The 13,887-nt window shown below is 40.7% G+C and overlaps 1 pseudogene; it reads right to left on the minus strand.

Annotated features, from left to right (window-relative positions):
* Positions 1 to 10,759: 10,759 nt before the first annotated feature.
* LOC114625805 lies at positions 10,760 to 11,983 on the minus strand (annotated as a pseudogene).
* Between the last annotated feature and the right edge of the window lie 1,904 nt (positions 11,984 to 13,887).

The following is a 13,887-nucleotide window of genomic DNA, read 5'->3' on the forward strand; positions in this document are numbered from 1 at the left end:
ATGAATGTAAGGGAATAGCCAAAGGGGTCCTGACTCAAAGTCTGGGGCCATGAAAATGGCCTGTGGCTTACCTGTCAAATAAATTGAACCCACTGTCAGAAGGATGGCCATCCTGCCTGTGCATTATTTCAGCCAGAGCATTACTGGTCAAAGATGCAGACAAACTGACTTTAGGAAAAAATTTAGCTGTGAATACCCCCCATACAATCAAGAGAGTACTCAAACAGCCGCCTCACTGATTGCTCAGTAATACACACATGACACATTATCAGACTTTACTAACTAACTCTGGTCATGTTACTTTCTAGCAGCCTACATCCTTAAATCCTGTGACCCACCTACCTGACCCTGATCTGGATCACTAACTTGCAGTGATATTTTGGCCCAAGTGCAAAACACTCAACCTGATTTAAAGAGCTCCCCTTTGCTGGGAGCAGAGCGATCTTGGTTCATGGATGGAAGCAGTTTCATCCGAAGGGGTTAGAGGAGAGTGACAGCAGCCAATTACCTAACACCCACAACACAGCTAAAATTCCAGGCTCTCAGTTGTGAGGTAAGAGACTGAGGGCCTTCTGGGAAGTTGATTTTAAAGAGATCAAGACAGGAAAATATGACTACAAGTACCTACTAGTGTTCATGGACACCTTCTCTGGATGGAAGGAAGCATTCACAATGAAAACTGAAACTGCAAAGGTAGTGGCTAAGAAGTTGCTGGAGGATATCTGTCCAGGTATGGATTCCCTCATATGATAGGGTAAGACAATAGACCATCATTTGTGTCCAAGGTAAGCCAAGATGTAGAGAGATTTTTTAGGGCAGACTGGAAATCACATTGTGTGTATAGACCCTAAAGTTCAGGACAGGTAGAGAGAATGAGCTGAACTTTAAAAGAGACCTTGACCAAATTAGATTAGAAATTTCAGGGAATGATGAGCCTGCATGTGGGAGCACAGGCGGGCATTTTCTGTTGGACTGAGTTGTGGGTCCCCACATGTCTTCTGTTCTTCAAGTGTGCCTCAAGGTAGCATGCCTCCAGAAAGAAGTAGAAGTGTGGGATTTTGACTAAGTTTACTCTGAGCATGACACCGGGTAGGTACTGAGCTATGAGAAGCTGCCAGGGTGTCCCCAAGCGGGGGAGTGAACTCATCCTGAAGTTCCATGGAGAGGAGCAGGGCTCTTGAGTTGGGGATCCCTGGTCCAGGAGGTAGCCAGGGAACAACTGGTCTCAAGCTCTGGGGCTCCCAGACGCCACTGGGAGGATGCAACAGAATGGAGATGAGGGTCATGAGGGCACGACCAGCCTGCAAGCCAAGAGAAGCTAGGGAGGGAGAGAGAACTCCAGATCATGCCCCCAGGAAAAGGGATTCTATGTTTGAAAGGCTGCTTGTTTGAAGATGCGAGCCCGCACAATGAAAAATGCAGAGAAGATTTCCAAGACAGCAGGCCCCAATGACAAGAGGAAGTCCCGGGTTCCAAGAGCTTTATTGACATGGCAGATGACAGAGTGTCTGAATGCACCCCCTGAAACTCAGGGCAGACCTGAGTTAAACAGGGGTGGAGGAGGGGGGAGGGTCTGGGGAAGAATGCTTAATTGGCTCCACCCTCTGGCCTTTAGGTATCTCATTAGTATGTAAATCTCTTGAAGCTGAGGCCTGTAGTCATGCCCTATACCTATGGAGGGGTTAGTAGGAGCATTACTGTATGTGACTGAAAAGTGTGGGTCAATGGAGGTCTATGTCTCCTGTCAGGAGCCTGGATTCTGGGAGCACAGTGGAATAGATGCCTGTCCCTCACAGGCATGCACACCTGTTGGGTATCTGGGCTATTTCCAGCCAGCACTTCCACCAAAACCAAGACATGTGATCATGGTCCCATAGAAACTGGTGGAAACTGGTAGAAACTGGGTCACTTTTCTTCCCTTTGCCTTGTACCACATAAGGAATTCTCCTTACAGGGGTTAAAGCCTTTTGAAATTATGTATGGTACTCCTTCTCCCATCACACCTAGCTTCCAGTTGGCAGCTCTTCAAGAAATAGATGATGATGAATTAATAACTAAGGTAAGAGCAACACAGTGAGTTCATGATCAGGTTTGGCTGAAACTGCATGCCCTCTATAAAACAGGCCCAGTCCCAGAACCACACCAGTTCCAACCCAAAGAGCAGGTCTACATTAAGAGTTTTTGCAGTGACGTGCTGGAACCCAGGTTGGAGGGAGCTTACATCAAAACCTGCTGACCATGCCGATTGCTGTTAAAGTGGATGGAATTACAGCTTGGATAAATTGCACTCATGTGAAGCCAGCATGTCCCCTCTCCCCAGAGGAAGACCACCAAGCTTCAATACCACCTCCGTGATGGAGAGTTCAAGGAACACCAATCCTGTCATGTTAAAATAAACCCAGCCTTAGGCTTGCTGTTTCTAACTGTGTCATTGTTGACTCCAGCCCACATCTCCACTCTGAGACCAGAAACCCACACCAGCCCTTTGACCTGAATTGGACAATTGAGAATCCTGAAACTGGTTATCGGGCTCAACTGGGTCACACAAAAAACCACTTGGGACCCTCTGGTTCCCAGACTTGATATTTGATTTGTGCCAGCTAGCCTATAATTTGTGGCTTGATACTCAAAAAACTTTGTGACATTCATGTCTTCCATGTCAGTAGAGGAATATATACGTATATCCTGGGGAGAGAAAGACTGTTACATGCAGGGGCCCAGAACAGTTTTACTGTGCCTCCTGGGGGGTCTGAAGCATCAGTTACTCTGATTAAGACATGGAAAGTGTCCAGCAAGGATTGTGTGCTGCCCAACATGAAGAATGCTGTTTGTATGTCAACCATTCTGGGGTTCTTAGAGAGTCACTGGCTAAAGTTAGAGAGAATTTAGAAAAATGTCAAAAATAATGGGAAAATTTCAAAAGCTGGTATCATACACTATTTGATTTTTCCCCTTAACTAAACATACTTATCTCAAAAATTGCAGGACCCTGATTATAATTTTACTGCTGCTCACATTTGGGCCATGCATAATTAACAAACCTTTGCAGTATATGAAACAGAGGCTAGGAACCATTCAAGTGATGGTTATGAGGTCTAAATACCAGCCAGCTAATGAAAATGATTTAGACTGTTAGTGAGACCAAGATTGGCCTTCAGAATTACTAGCAGAGGGAGGAATGATGAGGCTGAGTGGCTAGCACTGGCCTCCGTACATCCCTAGAGGCTGAGTGGCCAGTTCTCACCTCAGCACTTCCCCATAAGCCCCCCCCCCCAGAAGCCCCTCTCCCCTTCCTTCTCATGACCTCATTCTCCCAAAAGACACAGCCATCACCAAGGATCCAATAGCAGCTCCCTGAGTGTGAACCCCCATCCTGGGAATGATAGTATCATCCTGAGAACAGATTGACAAATGAAGCTTTCAGCCACCATGCCACCAAAATTGCCACACTATCTGATGGATGGCCAAGCATTCCCCAACACAGGTGGCTTATGGCCTTGGGAAAAGCAAAAACTATACATCCTTAGAGAGAAATCAAGCGAATTAAGTGTTCACAGGCAGCTGTGAGCAGTTTGCAAAAACATTATAGTGTCCCTTATGTGCCATGTAACCCCCCCCATGTAACCTAATTTCATATATATTCCCTAAACTCCTAAACACGGGGTCACAACTTTGCTGTGTGCAATTTGCAGTCCAAACCTAGGTTTGAAATAAAGGCTCTTACAGTTCTCTACAGCAGATATGGCAATTGTTTGAGATCTCTTGGTGACTCCAAGACATGGGCATAACATTGTGAACAGGCATGCCAAATTATTAAACAGTGCCCTGCCTGTGTCACACTTTTGCCCACTCCCCACCTGGGCCTTAATCCTAGAGCTCTTGTTCCAAATGAAATATGGCAAATGAATGTCACACAACTTTCTGAATTTGGCAATCTTAAATATTTTCATGTGACCATAGACACCTTTAGTGAATTTATTTTTGCTATGTTACATACTGGAGAGACTTCCAAAAATGTTATAGCTCATGTTTTAAATTGCCTATCCACGATGGGTAAGCCTAAAATTAATAAGACTGATAATGGTCCCGGCTACCTTGGGACAAAATTTCAAGAGTTTTGACACCAGTTAAAAATCAGACAGACTACTGGCGTTCTATATAATCCACATGGAAAAGGCATTGTTGAATGTGCCCATCAGACTATCAAAAGTACTCTAAATCAGTTAAATAAGGGAGAGTTATACCCCCAGAAGTGGTCCCCTAAAATATTCTCAATCATGTCTTGTTTGTTCTCAATTTTCTAGATCTCATCGCAAATCTGCTGCCAATCGCCTCTGGCACCATGACATTAATAAAAATTATGCCACAGTTATGTGGAAGGACCCTCCTATCTTTAAATGGAACAGCCTGGACCCAGTTCTCATATGGGGCTTAGGATCAATATATCTGTTTGATACCAAAGAAGGTATGGTTAGATGGCAGCCAGAAAGATTAGTGAAACAAATAGATACTTCCACAAAGCCAGACCAAATTGTACATAAAATGGAAAACAATTGAGATGAAGGGAAGAGAGATCTCTCTGAGAATTCTCTCCTTCTCCTTCTCCTTCTCCTTCTCCTTCTCCTTCTCCTTCTCCTTCTCCTTCTCCTTCTCCTTCTCCTTCTCCTTCCTCCTTCTCCTTCTCCTTCTCCTCCTCCTCCTCCTCCTCCTCCTCCTCCTCCTCCTTCTTCTTCTTCTTTTTCTTCTTCTCTTCTTCTTCTTCTTCACTTTCCAGATTAAAATGAGCCACCCGTGATGTTTTGTGTTGGAGGTTCTGATTCTGATGCTGGCCTTGGGACTTGTAAGTACAAGTGATGATAATTCCCATCAAACCCTTAATTTGACCTGACAAGTAATGGAAACGGTGACACTGAGTGGAGCACTTCTCAGGTCACACAACCTGGCATTTGGTGGCCCAGCCTTTACCTTTATCTCTGCAAAGTAGCCATAGCTGCCCCGGCTAACTGGGACCTGGAAGGGTATAAAGATTTTTAAAAAGATCCGTCCTTGCCCTCTCCTCCTGGAAGACACAGCCTCAACCCTTCGGGTGGGTGTGGCACAAAAGATAGAAGGAACATGTTAAGAGTGCTTCCCTTCTCTGTTAGCCCTGACTATCACCATGACCACTCTTTGAATCCACAGTTTGGAGGTAAAAATGATTTTTTCTGCAAAAACTGGGGATGTGAAACAACAGGCAACACCTACTCGCCCCCCCCTTCCTGAGACCTTATCACAGTTGCTGCTAATTATACACATCATAAAACAGGAAGCCAGATAAACCCAGATTGGACTAATATTCCAGAGTGCTCAGGATGGTGTCACATGCTTCATATTCAATTTACAGATCTAGGAAAAAAGAATACTAAGTGGACCAGTGACCATTATTGGGATTCTAAGGCTTTACAAAGGAGTGCCTTGTTGATGGTGAACTATTTATTATAAAGTTGTTGATACAACCACCTGGGGTTAGTGGGCAGATGGTGTCTATTGGACCAAATTGTGTCTTAAATTTCTTGTCCCCACAAAACAGACCTCTAATCATGTTCCTAAACTTTACCCCACTACTCCCCCTCATTCAAATGATGCCTTTAAGTCTGATACTCGACATTTTATTCTTGAGGTCATTAATAGGACCTTTTTAGTGCTAAATCATTCCCACCCTGAACTCACCGAATCCTGTTGGTTATGTTATCATTCTAGTCTACCCTTTTATGAGGGAATTGCTGTGAGTTCTGAAGGCAATGAGACCAAAGATTCCTCCTTATGCAAATGGAATCAATAGCAAGATGCAAAGCAAGTTAACACTGAGCATGTTCTCAAGCCATGGACTGTGTGTTGGTAATAAGGTCCCTATCACCCATGTCCATCTTTGCAATAAGATAATTCCCTATGCCTCCTCTTCACCTGCCTACCTTCTTCGCACAAATGATACTTGGTGTTCTTGTAGCAATGTTCTTACATCTTGCATTTGTATTCCAAATTCAGTGAATAACAAGACAGCATTTTTGCATACTTGTACAGTTTATTCCCAGCTTAACTTATTATACTGAAGAAATTTTTGCTCAGGCATGGGACCCTGTTGCTGATCATGCCCTGCTTAGGACAAAGCATGAGATTGTAACAGCCATTACCTTATCTGTCCTCCTTGGCCTCGGTGCTGCTTGGTCTGGGATGGGCAGAACTTTTCTAGTTCTTTCAAATAGGCACTACTCAGACCTTCGACTGGCCATTGACAAAATCAAACAGCTAGAGACTGGCATCACTAATCTGGAAAAGTCTCTCGTTTTGCTGTCTGAAGTTGTCCTCCAAAAATCACAGAGGGTTCAACCTGCTTTTCCTTCAGCAAGGAAGGTTCTGTGCTGCCCTCAAGGAGGAATATTGTTTTTATACTTACAATACCGGGATAGTTAGAAACAGTATGGCCAAGATCAGAGAGAGATTAGAATGATGAAAGAAACAATAAGAACAAGAAGAAGGGTGATATAAAAATTGGTTCTCTGCCTTTCCTTGGCTTACCACCCTTCTCCCTTCCATCGTTGGCCCTGTGGTCAGGCCAGTCTCCTTCTCTTTTTGGCCTTTGGCCCTTGGGCCTTTAACAGACTCACTGGCTTTATAAAACAATAAATTGACTCTATGTTATCTAAAACTCTACAAATACATTATCATGGACTTGATCTGGCTGGTAGAGGCCTGGCTCAGGCTTGCAACGATATATCTCCTTTAGTAGCTGCATAAAACTCAGATTTATGTTCGCCTGCCTTGGTGTGGGTACCTGAAAGGGGTGCATGACAAGGTACCACAGGGGGAGGACCCAAATTGTCCACTTCTTAGTCCCTTGTGAAGCAAGCCTGACCACATATGGGTTGGTGTCAGTTCCTCTCTTGATCATGTAGTGCTGAGAAGATCTGCAGAGATTGACAAGACTAAAATACCTATCCTCCCTAAAAGACACCAGTAAAAGGTACTTGGATGGTCAGATTAATACTTCCTCCCTCTGGTTAATGCCAATACATCTTCATAATGCAATCAACCTTATCTACTCACTGGCCTCATAAAAACTGTTTAAAAGTGAGGAGATGCCAGGAGCCAAACCCAGGAAAATTCCCACTGTTTGGAAAAACCTAGTCAGTTAAAGTACAAAGTTAAGAAAGAACGTTTGTTATCTTAGGGCCCAGGAACTTAAAGAATGTCTGATATTTCCCAGAAGCTGGTTATGATAGTGGGATCCTCTTAGCCAAATGAGAATACAATAGTGGGATAGCCTTAAGCAATGATCCTTGCCTAAACTTCCCATTTTGCTATACCTTTATAACCTGCTGCCTTAAATTAAATTTTGAAAGCTCAATCAAAACCCTCAACCTGCTTGATTTCTTCATGTCTCTTGTCCTTTCATTTGTCTGTTCCCTACCTAGGTCCTCATTGAATTCCCCACAGGCTGGGGAACAGCACATTAGTGTATGTCTTTTTATTGCAAAACTGAGTCCATTTACATTAAGAGATATTAACTAAAAGTAATTGTTGCTTTCTGTTATTTTTTCTATTAGAGGTGGAGTTATATCTGTGTGCCAATGTAGTCCTGAACAAAAGGAAAAATGCTGAAGAAATTGTTATTCTATCTTATGATATATTACAGAGTCATAGTAATTAAAACCATATGCTACTAACAAAAAACTAATATGTAATATAAGAAAACAAAATCGAAGACTCAAACATAAATGCACATTACTTCATATACTTAATATTTGAAAAACATGCTGAAATATAAACTTGAGGAAAAGCATCCTGAACTAATGTCACTTTGGAAACTGCATATCTATATGCAGAAGAATCTAATTAGTCCCATGTCTCTATCACTTTACATAAAAAGTAATTCCAAAATGATAAAAAATGTAAACATAAATTATAAAACACTGAAAATGCTAGATGAAAACATAAGTAGTGTTCTATATGATATATATTTAAGAAAGGACTTTCTGACCCTAATACTTGTGTGTAATTAAAATGGTATAAAAACAAAAATGAGGGCGGGGATGGGATAAGGTGGTTCTAGGGAGGGGAAATGAGGAAAAAGGATGACATCTGAAATGTAAATAAATAAAATATTCAATAAAAAGACAAAACAAGAAGAAAACAAAGAAAGGACTTTCTCAACAGGATTCCATTTGCTAAAAATTATAAACAGCAATTGCTAAGTGGGACTTAATAAAGGTAAACGGCTGAAAAAGTGATAAATAAATGACCCCCAGAATTTCAGAGAATCTTTACAACTGTATATCTGAAAGATAATTAAAATACAGTATGTAAACAACAGCAACAAAACTGCCCCCCAAATCCAAATAAACACACAAAAATAGAAACAATATTTTAAATGACTTATTCAAATACTGAACCTGGGATCAGAGCAGAGTTCAGAAAGGTAGAGTAAGAAACATGTCTAAAATATTCACTGTACCTAGTTAGTAGGAAGTACAGATCAAAAGAACTTTGAGATTTTTGTCTTACTGTGTTCATCATGTTAAAGTTAAACAAAACAAACAAAATCAAATATTGGAAGGGTGATGAAGAAAAGGGAACTCTCATCCACCATTGGTGGTGTTTGCAATTGCTACAGCCACTATTCAAATTGATGTGAAGGATTTTGAAAATGTGACACTCTGTTACAGAGCTGTAGGATCCCTTGCTATATACCCCACAAGTTCAAGATTCTAGATTAGCAATGTTCATTGCTCCCCCACTCACAATGATTGAAAACAACCTAATTATCCTTCAGTCAATAAAGGGATAACTAAAATGTACATATATACTGCAGAACAGTATTTAGCTGTAAAGTACATGAAATCATGACAATTTGAGGGAAATGAATGAAATTTTAAAATACCATATTGATTGAGGTGACCCAGACCCAGAAAGATAAATTTTTATACGATCTTGCTCATTGGAGGCTTCTAGCTTACAAATCTTTAAATGTAAGTATATAACTTGGAATATATTCACAAACCAGGAAAGGAGAAAGGGACCACTTCTAGGGTAGGTGGATCAGATTGGGGAAGTTGGAAACAAAGAGGTGCTCTAATTAGAGAGTGAGAAATTACATAAATAGAGAAGGAGGAAGAAGGAGGGTCAAAGTAACAGTAAGGATGCTTGAAAAGTCATGAAGAATCATCCTAATAAATATTTACATAATATAACCTATAAAACATGTAAGTATGTGTGTAAATATATTTAAAAATGTTTAAATAAAATTTTCACATTTGGGCTGAAGATGTTTCTTCCATGATCCAAACCCACCAAACAAATTCCCAATACTAAATATGAGACCACTTTTCCAAGTTGTTAAATATAGTTCCCAAAAGATACTCAAAACCGTCAATCTCTTTCTATTGCCCTTGCCTGCCCCTAGAACTTTAAGGTAAAACAATCCTATTGAAGGTATCACATACTTCAGACACAAGGCTCAGAGTCCCTGCTCTGAAACTGACATGAATGTCTTCTCCATGAAGACAAGCTTTTACGATACCAGATTGCACCTCTCATGCATCCAAAGGAGGGAAACAATCAGCAGTCTTACCCAGTTATGGGTATGGATACAGACAGACTAAGGTGAACATATAAAATGGCTTCTTTTATCTCAAGCAAGGCCTGAAGCTGAGATGTGACAAGGTGGAGTGGGGCCCCTGCTGGTTTAATTACAACAAAGGGAAAGGACCTTACAGTGTTAACAGCATAGTGGTTGTCATTTAATAAGTTAACACAGAGCTGGTACCAACCAGCAGCTTCAGTATGGCCAAGAATTCACCAAGGTGGAAGGAGCCCTGCAAGGTAGAAACTTTGGAGCTCCCAGGTGCCCCAGGGACTTGGAGACAGAGCCATATTTACCATATAGAATTACTTATGGTAAAATATATAGTATTTATTATATAAAATTACACATCCTAATTTATAGGAGGGCCGATGTAGTCTAAATATAGTCAAAGAATCAGTAAACACTGATGCACCCTTGGTGAGGGGCTCAGATACAAGGTGCCTTTAATGGCAGTTAGGCATCACTGCCTAGGATAGAAACTTGCTTATATCAGAGTGAACAAGCAAAGAAGACGGAAAGCTTAGAGATAGCACAAAATATTATCCATAAGGTAACACTGTAATTCATGCAACAAAATTGAGTCAAAGAATGGAAGACAGGCGACATCAGCATAAGTTGTAATTCCATGTATACAAAACATATACATATTCTTTGGGTTTCAAAAACTAAATGAATGGCCTATTTTATTTTGTGGACAAAAACAACCCCTCTAAGATCAAAGTGCACATAATGTTCCAACCACATAGGTAAAAAAATATCTAATGCCACAGATGGAGGTCACTAGATTGCAAACAGAAACACAGAGGTAAAGTAAATAGAGAAATATGCAGTAAGAGAGAGAGACCTCTGCCTCAATCAGGAATGCAAAGGCTTAAGCAGTGGATTGCCCATTGTGCACAATACTGTCTGCCAGAAGAAATTCAATGAGCTGACACCATTTTTTTGAATTATACAATTAAAGTAGTCATTTAAATTTAAGACACACAAAATTCTTAAGTTTAAGAAAAGAAAATATATTGGACAAAATCTTCAGATTTGCTATGAAGTTTGATTTTCCTTTTATTTCAAATTGAAATTTATCATGAAATTCAGGCCAGTGTGGACAGCTATAGCTCCATACTGCTGGTTACACTCCTCTTAGGACATCAACTTCTTACACTCCACAGAACAGAAAACCATCCCTTCTACAGGCAAGAACTTCTGCCTGATAAGACACTTGCTGCAGCAGGAGCATAGGAAGCACTCTGTGGACTCATGCCAGCTGAAGTTATTGTACATCACTCTCTGCTCTTCTGGGTCAATGGAATTGTGGCATCCTTGACACACTACTGCATGGTTCTTCATGTAGCAGGGCTTGCACACAGGCTTGCCACTGACCATAACATATATTTTTCCTGCCAAGATGTTGTTGCACTCAAAGCAGCAGAAGTGTTTCAGATGCCAATTTTGGTTTTCTGCTTGGGTGTATTCATTGCTGAATATTAGCTCATCACAGCCAGCACAGCGGGACTTTTCACTATCACAGTAATGTCTTCCACAGTATAGCTTCTCATTCTTCAAGAAGTAAATCATGTGGACCAGGATTTCACCACAGGTGCTGCAGATAAAACAAGGTGGGTGCCAGAGCTTATCATAGCCTGTCCATTCAGCAAAGATGGCTGGGTCTCCTTCCTTCATGGTGCATTTGCAGCAGTAACAGAAATAGCAGGTCTTCTTGGACTCCACAGACTTGTCCTTGGCACCCATTTTTGCTCTAGTGTTACTGTCTCCAGCAGGGTTGTCCAGCTTGTCACCTTGAGCATTCAACTCAGAGAGAAGTTTCACATCACCCACTCCCAGAGCCTCATTCTTATATTTCTTCACAAACTGCTCCATCTCCTTTACCTCTTTGTGAGACAACTCATGGCACTTAGAAGGGTCCTGGTCATGTGCAGGGAGCTGCTTCACCAGCTGCTTCTTCAGATACTGTGCCCCCTCTGAATCTGATACTGGCTGTTTCTCCTTAGGCAACATCTGCATGTACTTCCGGATCAGTTCCTTGTTCTGGACAGGAGGATGCCACACGTAGGTAACAGCTTTGGTGGAGTGATTCTTCTTGGCATCAGTTGGATTGGTCATTTTCATATCATTGCATTCGTACATGGGAGTTGCATCTGATTTCAGCTTGGTGATCAGGTTGGTGTCTTTTAAGAGTCTCCCTACTTTCTGGTCCTCCTCATTACTCAGGAGTACGTCATGCTCTTCTTGTCCACATTTGCAGTTACGACATATTTTCTTCCAGTAGTGTAGTTCAAACCCTGCACAATTCTCTTTACATTTTAGACAAGGGGCTCCCAGTCCTTGCTTCTGACCTAAGTCCATCTCTTGGGGGGTGGGAGAAACAAAAGGGAATCTATTATTTTGAATTTTTAATTTTTGAAAAAATTATAATATACCATACTTTTAATTCCACATTATGCTCTTGTTGATGTAACTATCAATCAAATCTTTAAAGAGCTTCACATTGTTTATTGAACTATGACACAAAGTATGTAAATGGAAGTTGCAGGTACATATATATAGCATACTTTATATTCTCATTGATTTTATCATTAATGCAAAAGAAGCAAAATACATCTTTTAGAAGACTACAAATACTGAAAGTCACAAAACTCATAAAAGCATGTCTTAAGTAGAAAATAGCCTTGAATGCATTGACACAGGACACAATAAAGAGAATACCTATGCTTCAGAAACTAAGACTGACAATAAATGGGACTTCATGAAACTTAAAAGCTTCCATAAGGCAAAGGGCATTGTCAATAGAACAAAAATGGCAGCCTACAGAATGGGGAAAGATTTTCTTGAAGTCCACATTCAATACAGTGCTAATATTCCAAAGACATGAGAACTCAAGAAGTTAAAAGCAATTCTATTAATAATGTTGTATGGATCTAAACAAGGAATTATCATCAGAACAATCTCAGATGTCTTCCAAACACTTAAAGACATGTGTGCCATCTTTAGCCATCAAGTAAATGCAAATCATAAGTACTTTAAGATTCTATCTTATGCCTGTCAGACTGGTTGAGATCAATCAAACAAATGACAGTTTATGGTGGCTAGAATGTAGAGTAAGGGGAACACTCCCCCATTGCTGTGAATGCAAAATCGTAAAGCCACTATGGAAATTAATATGGAGGTTCAACATAAAACTGTTATTCTGTCTACCCCAACATCCAGCTATATAACTCTTGGTTACATATCCAAAGAATTTCCCATCCTAGCACAGTGACACTTACTCAGCTATCTATTAATCATGAGTAATAGCTGGAATCAACCTAGATGTCAATCTATCAAAAATGAGTACAGAAAATATGGCACATATACATAATGGAGTACTACTCAGCTATTACTAAAAATAACATCATAAAATTGTAAACAAATAGATAGAATTATAAGAAAATCATTGGTAATGAGGCAACATAGGCTCAAAAAGGATAACATGATAAATATTCACTGATAAGTGGATATTAGCTGTTAAGAATAATCACACTACCGTCCACAGTTACAGTGAAGTTAAATAAAGAGGAGAGGTCTATCGGGGACTCATGTATCTTTCTAAGAATTAGAAATAGAATAGATTTTATGGGTGGACTATAACCATTTGGGGATGTTAACAGGACAGAGCAGATTGGGGAGGGATTGAGGGAAGAGAGAGAGTATGAGGAGAGACAATGGCATAGATGGACATTTAAGGGGGCTGTGTGAAAATCTAGTGCAGTGGAAACTTCCTGGAATATATAATGGTAATGCTAGCTTAGACTCCTAGTAATGGGGGATGTTGAGCCTTAACCGGCTATCTTCTTTACCCAGGCTAGGCTTCCAATGTTGGGACCGGTATACCAACTCAGACACAAAGCCTATGACTCACAACTTCTGCTGCCTGCAAGATATTCAGGGGCAATGGTAGCTTAGAAAATGTGGGTGTAGATACCCAATGGCTATTATAAGTTCAAGCCCAAGATACAAGAGTGAGCCCATGTACAACACTGCCTAGATGGGCAAGATCATATGAAGGCAGACCTATCAGAATTAAAACATAACTTTAAACAGAAATTCTAAAAGACAGAAGATCATGGACAGATGTCATCCAGACTGTAAGAGAATACAAATGCCAGTCCAGGATACTATACCTGGCAGGACTCTCAATCACAATAGATAGAGAAGAGAAACCAAGATATTCCATGACAAATTCAAAATCAAATGATATCTTTCTACTAATC

Source organism: Grammomys surdaster, unplaced genomic scaffold, assembly GCF_004785775.1.
Source record: "Grammomys surdaster isolate TR1022 unplaced genomic scaffold, NIH_TR_1.0 222, whole genome shotgun sequence".
NCBI classification, from domain to species: Eukaryota; Metazoa; Chordata; class Mammalia; order Rodentia; family Muridae; genus Grammomys; species Grammomys surdaster.